This window comes from Lithobates pipiens, unplaced genomic scaffold (genome assembly GCF_037356315.1).
Source record: "Lithobates pipiens isolate NorthernLeopardFrog02 unplaced genomic scaffold, aLitPip1_a1.2 Scaffold_18, whole genome shotgun sequence".
Taxonomy (NCBI): Eukaryota; Metazoa; Chordata; class Amphibia; order Anura; family Ranidae; genus Lithobates; species Lithobates pipiens.
The window spans coordinates 444,844,408-444,857,654 of record NW_027507758.1 but is presented as its reverse complement, the minus strand read 5'-3'; positions in this window follow the sequence as shown (position 1 = coordinate 444,857,654).

The following is a 13,247-nucleotide window of genomic DNA, read 5'->3' as shown; positions in this document are numbered from 1 at the left end:
ACCCCTGACTAATCCCCAACCTAGATTGGCAGGAGGCAGGCCTCCTTAAATACCTACAGTCAGCCCAGCTGGGAAGGAGTTGTTTGGGTGGAAGAACTGGAGATGGAGTATTAGGCTGTCAGGGCCTTGGAGGAAGCTCCCCAGTCTGGGGGGGGGGGTGACCTCGGGCCAGGGGCTCAGAGCTATACAGGGACCCCACACAACCCAAGGGGTGTCCTGATCAGGAGCAGTGTCCCGGAGGATGCTGGGACTGTGACAACATAAGGAGTGGGGTCACATGTGACATCACCGGTGACCCCGCCCCTTATGCCTATATAAGTCGCCGCACAACACGCCCCTGTCATTATGGCCAGAGAGAGTATCGTGTCAACATCTGAAGAAAAGAAGAAGAAGAAGCAGGAAGAAGAAGAAGCAGAAGGTGTCGGCGACAGCGACAAGACCGGCCAACGCTAGTAAAAGAGCTGGAAGAAGAAAGCGGAGGCCCGGCAAGAAGAACTGAAGTGCGGGACAAGTCGGAAGAAGACCCCCGAAGTTGGAAGAAGACCCCAGGGCGGCGGCGGTGACAAAGGAGAAAGCCGGGCTCCTCCGCTAGTAAAAGAGCAGAAGATAGCGGAGGAGTCCGGCAAAAAGACCCCCGAAGACGGAAGAAGACCCCCAGAGCTGTCAAAGTATTTTAAAAACCTGTGTTGTGTTTTTTTATTAACACTTTTTCCCCCATACTCATTCACATAGGGTGGGGAGTTCCCGGATTCTGATAAGCCCCCCGCCCGCAGACCCCGACAACCAACGGCCAGGGTTGTCGGGAAGAGGCCCTTGTCCTCACCAACATGGGGACAAGGTGCTTTGGGGTGGGGGGGGCCGCAGGGCCCCCCTTCTCCAAAGCACCCCCCATGTTGAGGGCACGTGGCCTAGTATGGCTCAGGAGGGGGGCGCTCGCTCGTCCCCACCCCCTTACCTGACCGGCCGGGCTGCGTGCTTGGATAAGGGTCTGCTATGGACATTGGGGGGACCCCCACACCATTGTTTTTGGCGTAGGGGTTCCCCTTTAAATCCATACCAGGTGATGGGGCTTGCGACGTGTGAATCTCGCCGATGGAGGTGGCGACATTGACTTCCTTCGCTAGTTCCGTCTACCTAGAGCCACGTTCAAAATTAATGGACTTTACTCCGTGTGTAGGTAAGTCAGTTCATTTCAAAAGTCCAGCGGACTAGCACAAGAATGGGCGGATTGTCCGCCGAACGGCCGAGTCGTGTGTACACTGCAGTAGAAGAAAACCTGTTAGAGTCTGCAAAAGACTGGAGACTGGGGCAGAGGTTCACCTTCCAACAGGACAATGACCCTAAACATACAGCCAGAGCTACAATGGAATGGTTTAGCTCAGGGGTCCTCAAACTACTGCCCCCCAGGGTGATTTACCCAGCCCATGGACTGCTCCTTCCTTAAGATCGCAGCACTCCCCCTCCCCTTTGCCACATTATTCACACAAGATGGTAAACATGACAGGTCTGGACAAAGGGCAGGACTTTTTCGAGCTAAGAAGCGGGTGATTGGTTACCAGACAGCGGGGGCAGTCTCAGAAATCAATCACTTGCCTTTCACTTGAAAAGTCCCGCCCTTTGTCCAGACCTGTCATGCTTTCTGTCTTGTGTAAATAAGGTAGCAGAAAGGAGGGGGGAGTGCTGCGATTTTATGGAAGGGGCAGTGTAATATCGCTGGAGGGCTCTGTGATGGGGGGGCTATCTGTAATGGGGAGATCTGTGATGGTGTTATCTGTGATGGGGATCTGTGCTGGGGGCTGTGTAATGGGGGATCTGTGATGAGGAGCTCTGTAATGGGGGGCTCCGTGATGGGGGATCTATGATGGGGGATATGTGATATGGGGGCATCTGTGATTGGGGGATCTGTGATGCGGGGATCTGTAAAGGGGGGCTTCATGGTGGGGGCTTTGTGATTGGGGGGAGTCTGTGATAGGGGATTTGTGATGGAGAGGAGCCTGTGATGTAGGAGAGTCTGTGATGGTGGGATCTGTGATAGGGACATCTGTGATGGGGGGTATCTGTAATGGGGAGATCTGTGATGGGGCCTATGTAACAGGGGATCTGTGATGAGGGGCTCTGTGATGGGGGGGATCTGTGATGGGTGGGATATGTGATGGGGGCTTTGTGATATGGGGGCATCTGTGATGGGGGAAGTCTGTGATGCAGGGCTCTGTGATGGAGAGGAGTCTATAATGGGGGATCTATGATGAGGATGGCTCTGTGATGGAGAGGAATCTGTGATGGGGGGGGGCTCTGTGATGGAGAGGAGTCTGTGATGGCGGGGACCTGTGATGGGGGTATATGTGAGGGAGAGGAGTCTGTAATAGGGGGCTGTGTGATGGAGAGGAGTCTGTAATGGGGGGGGGGTCTGTGATGGGAGGCTCTGTGATGTAGGGGAATCTGTGATAGGGGGCTTTTTGATGGAGGGGAGTCTGTGATGGAGTAGGAGTCTATAATGGGGTGCTTTGCGATGGGGGATCTGTCATGGGGGGCGTCTGGGAGGGGGGATTTGTGATGGAGGGCTCTGTGATGGAGAGGAGTCTGTGATGGAGAGGGCTCTGTGTTTCGGGGACTCTGTAAAGAAGAGGAGTCTGTGATAGGGGGATCTGTGATCGAGAGGAGTCTGTGATGGGGGGGTAGTCTGTGATGGGAGGCTCTGTGATAGAGAGGATTCTGTGATGGGGAGATTTATGATGGGAGCTTTTGTGATGGAGGGGAGTCTGTGGTGCAGGGCTCTGTGATAGAGAGGAGTCTGTAATGGGGGATCTGTGATGAGGAGGGCTCTGTGGTGGAGAGAAATCTGTGATGGGGAATCTGTGATGGAGAGGAGTCTGTGATGTGGGTTCTGTGATGGAGAGGAGTCTGTGATGGAGGGACCTGTGATGGAGAGGAGTCTGTGATGGAGTTGTGACAGGGTGGTCTGTGATGGAGAGGAGTCTGTGATGGAGAGGAGGGGGTCTGTGATGAGGGGATTCTGTGAAATACTAATAGTAGTAAAAGTTTGTTGATTAAAATTGCTCTTTATTTTTAAAAAAAATATTTTTTTCCTGTTTTTTGCACTGAAAATAAGATATGTGCAGTGTGCACAGGAATTTGTTCATATTTTTTTTTTACTATAGTCCAGCCCCCCATCAGTCTGAGGGGCCATGAACTGGCCCCCTGTTTGAAAAGTTTGAGGACCCCTGGTTTAGATCAAAGGATGTGTTAGAATGGCCCAGTCAAAGTCCAGACCTAAATCCAATTGAGAATCTGTGCCAAGACTTGAAAATTGCTGTTCACAGACGTTCTTCATCCAATCCGACAGAGCTTGAGCTATTTTACAAAGAAGAATGGGCAAAAATTTCACTCTCTAGATATGTAAAGCTGGTAGAGACATGCCCAAAAAGACTTGCAGCTGTAATTGCCATGAAAGGTGGTTCTACAAAGTATTGACTCAGGGAGGCTGAATACAAATGCACACCACACTTTTGTGATACTTATTTGTGAAAAATGTTGAAAAACATTTATCATTTTTCTTCCACTTCACAATAATGGGCCACTTTGTGTTGGTCTGTCCCATAAAATCCTAATAAAATATGATGGTTCAAAAGCTTTATTCTCATGTGCCCATACTATGAACAGTAAAGGATGTACATATTTTAACAAGAAGTTAAAAATCATTAAAACAAGCCCTAACTGACCTCTATAGCTGCTCTTAATGTAAAGTAATTAATTCTCAAAGATCCTTAAGGCTGGGTTCACACTGCTGCGGGGGGAGATCCGGATGTGATTCGCACAGCAAATCACATCCGATCTCCATAGCAATGCGAGTTCAGCCATACAGATAGTATGGCTGAATTCGCAGCGCTCCCGCAGCAAACTCGCACGGGACCCTTTTTTGGGTCCGCAACAGAATCGGATCGCATGGGGGTTCACACCATGCGATCCGATTCCTGTGCGAGTCGGCAGATCGCACTGCGATATGCCGACGGATCTGGGGGTGTCATTAACATAACATTGACACTCCCAGCCGTCCGCATAGGGCAGTGTGAACTGCCGGCGGGAGGTGTGCGATGCGGGAAAACGCCGCGGATTCGCGGCGTTCCCCCATCGCAGCGGTGTGAACCCGGCCTAAAGATCACAACCACACTGAAGTAAGGTTTCAGTGGGTTTCTAACAGCTTAGAAACATTGGCTGTGTGTTTTACATTAGAGGGTAGGCAGGTGTTAGTGTTATACAATGTGCCCCTTTCACACTGAAGGACCAATCGGGTCCTTTTCAGGCGGACGCGATCAGATCATCCATGCTTCTATGGACACCCGCCCGCATCCAATTCTATCCTGTTTGCTAAAATCAGACGGATGGGGATCCATTCCTCATCTGTCCGGCCAATCGGATCAGATGACAGTCAGATGGAAACAGACTGGTGGTCCATTTACATCCGACCCCATAGAGAACAGTGGGCTGTGTCTGTGCCCGTTCTGCATCAGCAAAGTGGACACGGAACTGTCATCTGCCCGCTCAGCGGTGATCAGCAGAGAGATCCCCTGCTGAGTGGGAAAATCCATTGGCAAACTCCACCAGTGCGAAGGGGTCCTAATTCAGCCGCTCACACAGCAGGGGGACATCGCTGGATCCAGGGGATAAGGTAAGCACACTCTTTCTGGATCCTGCGATGCGATCCCGAGTCTGGCTCGGGGTTACCGGTTTTGGTTCTGAAATTCCTCCCCGAGCCAGACTCGGGAATACCGCCAGGGAGGTTAAAAAAAAATGATATATGCACTTTTTTTGCAGGTAAAAAAAGTGTGCATTTAATGTTTGTTTTTTCTAAGGAGCAATCTCAGGCTCCTGCAGACTCTTGGAAAATGTGAATGAATGACATGGCCGTGTGGGTGGAGCCCCACATAGCCACGCTGTAAATTGTGACAGCAGGTGCAGGGAGATGATCCCTGCTCGCTGTCACAGGGAGGGGGGATCATGGGGTAGAGGCTGCAGATGTTGGAACATGTTGCAAATGTGAACTTATCCTTTAATAGAAATAACTGATAGTCATTACTGTGACTGCCTCTTATTTTCCTAAACCTACAGTGATTATGGATTATACACTGCTTTATTGGCAGAATACATGCAGAAGGAAGGTTGGTGCCATCATCATCTCATTGTCTGCATTAAGATAAAAAAAAAACAACTTCTGTGATTAGCTTCCCCCTAGCGCTCTCCCCTAAATGCTTATCTGAGCTTGATCTTGATCCAGCGCTGTGCCTGAGAACAGCTCCACTCCCTCTCTCTCTCCATTCACAGGACTTGGAGGCAGCATTCTTGTGGACTTACTAACCCTAGTAAGTGCAAAACTGGGGCAGCTGTGCATGGTAGCTAATCAGCTTCTAACTTCAGCTTGCTCAATTAAGCTTTGAGAATAACACCTGGAAGCTGATTGGTTTCTGTACAGAGCTGCACCAGATTTTGCACTTTCCTGCTGTCATTCAAATCCTGTGAGGAGGGAGCTGGAGGGATGGCCAAGCCGCATTGTGTGTGTCAATAGACACAAACAGCCTGGCTTGGGATCGGGCCAGCATGGGTGCCCCATAGAAAGCCACTTGCTATGGGGCACACAGAAGGGAGGAGGAGCCAGAAGAGCTGGCAGGTGACCCCAGAAGAGGAGGTTCAGGGCTGCTCTGCGCAAAACCATTGCATTGAGAAGGTAAGTATAACTTCTTTATTATTTAAAAAAAGTCATAATAATCAAGCCTTTACAAACACACTTTGCAGTTATTTACTAGGAAAGCTATTTATATGTATCAAGCATGAAGACCAAGTAATCCAATTTGCATGATTTAACCACTTCAGCCCCGGAAGTTTTCCCCCTCAATGACTGGGCCATTTTTTGCGATACAGCACTGCGCCGCTTTAACTTATAATTGCATGGTCATGCGACGTTGTACCCAAATAGATTTGATGTCCTTTTTTCCACACAAATAGAGTTTTCTTTTGGTCATATTTGATCACCTCTGCGTTTTTTATTTTTTGCGCTATAAACAAAAAAAGTGCGAAAATTTGAAAAAAAAAAACAATATTTTTAACTTTTTGTTATAATTCATATCCCAAAAATGTTTTTAAAAAACAAATTTCTTCATCAGTTTAGGCAGATATGTATTCTTCTTTTTGCAATATATTGATTGGTTTGCGCAAAAGTTATAGCGTCTACAAAATAGGAGATAGATTTATGGCATCTTTATTTATTTATTTTTTACTAGTAATGATTTTTAGCAATACTGCGACATTGCGGCAGACAGATCAGACACTTGACAAATGCCACTGGCAGGGAAGGGGTTAACACTAGACAGCAATCAAGGGGTTAAATGTGTTCTCTTGTGAGTGTTTCTAGCTGTGGGGGATGGGACTGACTGGGGATGAGATCTGACTGACTACGAACAGCAGATCTGTTTCTTCTCTCCTGTCAGAATGAGGGTTTGTGTGTTTACACACACAAGTCCCCGTTTTGGCTCTTGTGCCTGCGATCACAGGTGTCTGGCGGCAATCGTGCCCACCAGCCAGGTGCATCGGGTCTCCCGCTGTGCAGCAGGTGCGCGCGACTGCTATGGCTCTTAAAGGAGCCGACGTAAGGGATTTCGGAATGAGTGCAAAGCATTCTCTGATTGGATAAGTCAGCATGGTGGTGTCACACCCTCCACCTTCTCCAATCGGAGAATGTTTTGAGTTTGTTCAGGAATGGCAAAGCATTCTCTGATTGGATAAGTCAGGATGGTGGTGTCACGCCCTCCACCTTCTCCAATCAGAGAATGTTTTGAGTTTGTTCAGAAATGGCAAAGCATTCTCTGATTGGATAAGTCAGGATGGTGGTGTCACGCCCTCCACCTTCTCCAATCAGAGAATGTTTTGAGTTTGTTCAGGAATGGCAAAGCATTCTCTGATTGGATAAGTCAGGATGGTGATGTCACGCCCTCCACCTTCTCCAATCAGAGAATGTTTTGAGTTTGTTCAGGAATGGCAAAGCATTCTCTGATTGGAGACTCTGCTAAACGGCTGACCTCCTGTGAACACAAAGAATTAGGCCGGCCGCTTAGCCTGTCTTGGAAGCAAGTGGAAATCACTGGAGTAGCGGTATAAACTTTAGTGATTTCCAGCTTCCAGTGGCATCGGCCAGGTATGATATATACATGGTTACATTGGAGTAAACTATTATAATTCTTCTTTAATAATGATGCCATATTTGAAAGGAAAAAAAAAGCACTGTGGTATATGCGTATTTCCAACATAATATATATTGCAGAGATGCCAGTAAACATACATTGTTTTTGAAATGTTTAAATAAATGCATATAGATCTATATCAATAAGCTGTATTTATACCAGCTTGCTATTTAAGGCCTCCTTTACACTTGTGGTTGGGGAATGGGGGGGGGCAGTAAAATCATGCAAGCTTTTTTGGCCATACGTCTCCTGTGGGTCACAGGAGTGCACCTACTTTAATCCTCCTGGGACCCAGAGTCAGTTAATTGGACTATTGTCTGCATTCTGCAATCAGCTGATGTGGCAGAGTTGTTCCAGGCTTTAGAAAGATCCTGACAAAATTGTCAGGATCCACCCAGCTGCTTGATTGGCAGCTGGCTCCACCTCCTAGAAAGCCCCCCTCCCCTGCCTAATGCCCCAGTGAGCGCTGCAAGAGCAGAGAGCGATGACTGACAGTCTTCGCACTCCGCTCCAAACAAACCAAGAACTAATTGATCATCAGTCATGTGATCACTCAGTTCTCATTCTTAGAGCCACTTTGGAACAGCTTGCAGCACCACAGTGATGAAGAATGGAGGCGAGTATGTGTGTTAGTTTTTTTCAAACTCTATACTTCTTCTTTAAGCTGCAAAAGTTAAAGATAGAGTGTGCACATGACATGGTTGTGATGCTTTGCAGTTGTGGCAAAAATTGTAACTCCTGTCACTTTCGAACCAAAGTACTATCGCTGAACGAGACTAATTCAAGTTAACAGGGCTGCGGCCACCATTCAACCGCATGTAATGCACACAGTTGCATCGCTTACAGGTTTTAAACAGGAGGTGAGGAGTTAACATTTTGCTTCCACAACACCTATCAATGCCTCTGAAAAGTGATCCACCTCAGGTAGCTTTTAGAGTGGTGGCAATGTATGTCTTCTGCACATCTAAACTTAACCTGTTACATTTTGCTTAAAGCAAGATCTTGTTTAACATACTACTAAGCATGTAATTCCAGCAAGTAGAGTTGTCACGCTGAAACTGCTATAGTAGGAAAATGCATGTAGAGCGCATATAGCAGGGATGTTATAGCTTTATATTATCGAATAATGCCACCCAGAGGCCAGCACATTTAATGCAAGCACATCTGTTTCACTATTCTTATAAGCTTTACGTATTGAAATGCTTAGTGCATACTAAAGAAAAAGGATTACTATCCTATTACTATGCTTTTCAATTATAGCTGGAGATCCAAAAATAACCTGCTTGTACTGTAACAAATACAAGCAATAAAAATATAAAATATAGAAATTTATATCCAGTCGCATGTGAATCTGGAATCCCAGATTTCTAAAAGTTCACAGACGGAAGTTGAGTATTGGTCAAAACAATATCTATGACCAGCAGAAAAGAAATACTAGAAGGTTCTGAGCTGGAGAGTTGCTCAAGACTCTTATTGCAAATGATCAAATCTATAGTTTAAAACCACTTGCCCACCAGCCGCCGCAGTGTTACTTCGGCAGAATTACGCGGCTGGGAGAAACAATGTTATGTTACGTCACTACGCCCTGTGGCCACTAGGAGCGCGCGCGCTGCTCGCCCCCGGAGCCATTGCAAATGCCCGGCGGTCGCACTCACCGCCAAGCTCCCGCGATTGCTGCTGAAACACCGAGAACCGGGATCTGTGTGTGTAAACAAACAGTTTCCGGTTCTCTGAGGGGAGAAGAAACAGATCGTCTGTTCATACAGAGTATGAACAGCGATTTGTCATCTCCCCAAACAGTCCTATCACCCCTTCAGTTAGAACACTAGTGTTAACCCTTTCCCTGCCAGTGACATTTTTACAGTAATCAGTGCATTTTTATAGCACTGATCGCTGTATTAATGCTAATGGACTCAAAAATGTGTCAAAAGTGTCCGATGTGTCCACCATAACATAAAAGTCTCAAATCGCCGCCATTACTATTAAAAAAATAATAATAAAAATGTCATAAAACCATCCCCTATTTTGTAGATGCAATAACTTTTCTGCAAACCAATTAACCTGTTCCCGACCGGCGCACGCCGATGTACGTCAGCAGAATGGCACGGGCAGGCATATTGGCATGCAGGTATGTCCAATCTTTATTGCTGCCCTGCCATCACGAGCGCGTTGCCGGAGGTGCACTCGCATGCCAGTCGGGACCCCCTTGAGTCCGGTCGCGGGTCCTTGCGGCATGCCCGCAATCGTCTCACGGGGAGGCTGAACAGAGAAATGCTGTTGTAAACAGCATTTCCCCATTCTGTCTAGCAACTAGTGACGCTGATCTCTGCTCCATGTGATTGGAGCAGAGATCAGTGTTCACTAAATGAAAGCCCAGCCCCTCACAGTTAGTAACACACCCCTAGGAACACTTAACCCCTACACTGCCACCCACTGGTTAACCCCTTCACTGCCAGTGTCATTTACACAGGAATCACTGCATTTATATAGCAGTGATTGCTGTATAAATGACAACGGTCCCAAAAATGTGTCAAAAATGTCCGATGTGTCCACCATAATGTTGCAGTCACAATAAAAATCGCTGATCACCACCATTACTAGTAAAAAAAAAATTATTAATAAAAATGCCATAAAACTATCCCCTATATTGTAAACGCTATAACTTTTGCGCAAACCAATCAATAATCGTTTTTTGCGATTTTTTTTTTACCAAAAATATGTAGAAGAATACGTATCGTCCTAAACTGAGGGAAAAAAAGTTTTTTTATATATTTTTGGGGGATATTTATTATAACAAAAAGTAAAAAATAATGCTTTTTTTCTAAATTGTCGCTCTTTTTTTGTTTATAGCGCAAAAAATAAAAACCGCAGGGGTGATCAAATACCACCAAAAGAAAGCTCTATTTGTGGGAAAAAAAGGACGTCAATTTTGTTTGGGAACCACGTCGCACGACCACGCAATTGTCAGTTAAAGTGACGCAGTGCCGAATTGCAAAAAGTGGTCTGGTCTTTGACCAGCAAAATGGTTCGGGGCTGAAGTGGTTAATATACGCTTCTTGCGATTTTTTTCTTTTTTTTTTTTTTTTACCAAACATATGTAGAAGAATACATATCGGCCCAAACTGAGGGAATTTTTTTTTTTATATATATATTTTTGGGGAATATTTATTATAGCAAAAAGTTAAAAATAATGCATTTTTTTTCAAAATCGTCGCTCTTTTTTTCTTTATAGCACAAAAAATTAAAACCGCAGAGGTGATCAAATACCACCAAAATAAAGCTCTATTTGTGGTAAAAAAAGGAAGTCAATTTTGTTTGGGTGCCACATTGTCTGGGTTTTGCTTAACCACACTTCCCCCACCCACACTTAAGCCCCTCTCACTGTTAAGAGTTTTGCCATATTCACATTTTTCAAATCACTTCCTTCCTCTAGTGTCCCTCATTCTAAAGTTCAAAAATTGGAAGGTATGCATAATGTGCTGGTATGCACCAAATACTAGCACATTATGAAAGACTTACCGTAAAAGGAAGGTAAAAATAAAAACAGAGAGTTTACTACCACTTTAAAGTCCAGGAAAACTTACCTAAATCTGTTGCCATATGATCCTCCACAGCAACTCTTCCCGTAGTGGTGACTGGTGATTGCAAGTTGCTCTCTGTTCTTTTGGATGCTTAGCTGATTGGTCTTGTGCCCACACCTCATGCCATGACATCACACTTGAAGTCTTTGCAACCCTTAGATGCATTCTTCTGGCAACCATTGGACCAACTTTGATGTCACAAGGAAGCAGAATAGGTAATGCAGATCAGACCCTCCCACAATACAGACTGAAACAAAAGACTTGGGGCTTGATCCATCATGTGACAGGAGTTTCAGGTTAGTAATTGGGGATGGATTGGGATAAGGTGTTTTTTTTATCCCTGGAGATTGGTTTAGATAGTGACTATTATGCAAAGAAAGCCGCGCTTATGGAATAGGCCACAATCGAACAGTGATATATATGAATATTTATGTACCCCCAGATCCTTTTTCTCTTAATAGTTAATTTCGCAAAATATAAAAATGTAATTGTTTTTATGAGGTTGCTGCCTCCCTGAAAACCACAGGCTGCATTAAACAACCTGGGTTTGAAAATTGAATGATTGTTGTGGGCTGCTGGCGCTACCTCAGGCTGGTGTTAAATCCGAACCTGCCTTAACCATTTATTATCCCTAAAGGCTATATATATATATTGCACCCGTGTTTAATATTGTATTCCTATTATTGTGATTATACCAAAAAAGGTTTTTTTCTTTATATCCTTAATCCAACCAAATGTGACTATACACCACTTATGTTAATTACCATATATGAATTCACTGGGTTCATCACTTATTTCAAAAGAGCTGAAAACAAAAACCATAACCAAAACACAAAAAAATCAAAAAGAACCGAATAATATTCAAACTATTCTGTGATGGTGAAAAAAATCCCCATGTATGGGAAGTATAACATCTATACCTCCACTGCACGTGCACAATCCTTGTGCTAATTATTATTTATTATACTGTAGAGGCCCCCAAGCCTTAATAGCTAGATTTGTGTGTACCACCAAAAACCTAAAAAATGCAACCTTATTCAAAACCAGAAAAATTATAAACAAAAAACAAAAAACAGAAAATGTGTAAAAATAAATGTGGATAGAAACATGTAAAAAATCATATATATAGTCCAAAGATAGTCTTTCTTCAGGTATTCCCAGAAGTACAATTATTTTGCTTCAAGTGACAGAAAGGTGACTTTTGTGATTATGCCTGCTTATTGGTGACTTCCGTGCTTTTCCCCCTCAAGGGTCCCCACTCACCGAATCCACGCACCCCCTAGGGGGTTACACGCCTGTAATCTGTGTTCCACTTTATTGAGGATCCCACTGCTTGGCTCTGTCTTCAACAGGTCCTCTCCAGGATTTTTAAAGGAGATGGGAGAAAAACTCTTTTGTCCGCCAGTAGTTCCTCAAAATGAAAAAAATCCACTCATGGTGTAGTATTTTGGTTTACTAAATACTTAAGTTGGGGGGAAGGGGAGCAAGCTACAAAAATCTTAAAAAAAAGGGTTTTCTTTATAAATATGTATATATGGTGGGAGATTGGTAGCCACTTAAAAAATGCTTTATTGCAAAAAAAATTATTAAAAAAACTTTTCCATATGCCACAAAAGTTTCTGCACAACACTTTGTACAAAAAAATATTTTTAGATTTTCCACAACATTGCAATCTATAACAGTTGCACTGCAAAAAAATTTTTTTTTTATATATGTATAGCAGTCATACACTTCAGAAAATATAAAAAATCTAAAAGAATTAGTAATAATAAAAATAAAAATATATAAAAAATTGTATAAGAAAGCAACAATACAGTCCTTCTTTATATACTTATGTATAGCAGCGCTGTGCTCAGTCATATGAGGCCTATACCCCTAAGTATACACCCTCCTTCTATTGTCTAGTCTAGTGACTGGTTTTATGCAGGAATATTCTAGATGAAGATCTGAGCCGCAACCATCCCTAGAAAGCAACTACAATACCCAGGTACAGAGCAGGAGGGGTCAGATAAAAAGGAAAGCCCAGGAAAGAGTGAGGCAGTTGGGGGGAGCACGCCAACTGGAGAAGGAAGGGATAATGAGTGCTGTGCTGTGTTTGGTTGTCATCTCCCAGATCCACTGAGGAGGCTGTGATCCCACCTGTTGCTACCATCAACCAACTACAGGAAAGGGGGACCCCCCATTCATCATGCCAGCCATCATCAGGGGACCACCAAGAAAGGGATCGATTAGAGAGTTGTAGACCCACCATTAATCTGAATTCTTCTGCAAAAAACTTAGTCACAAACCCCATACCCGCTGCTGTGTGAATTGCCCATACCATTCTAGGCAGTCCAGTTGTCTGTTTGTTCTCAAGAGTGCTGACATTGTGCCCACCATTACCTCCAACGATTATAACTATGCGCATCTTAGCGCCTGACTGCTGCACCTGGGCCTG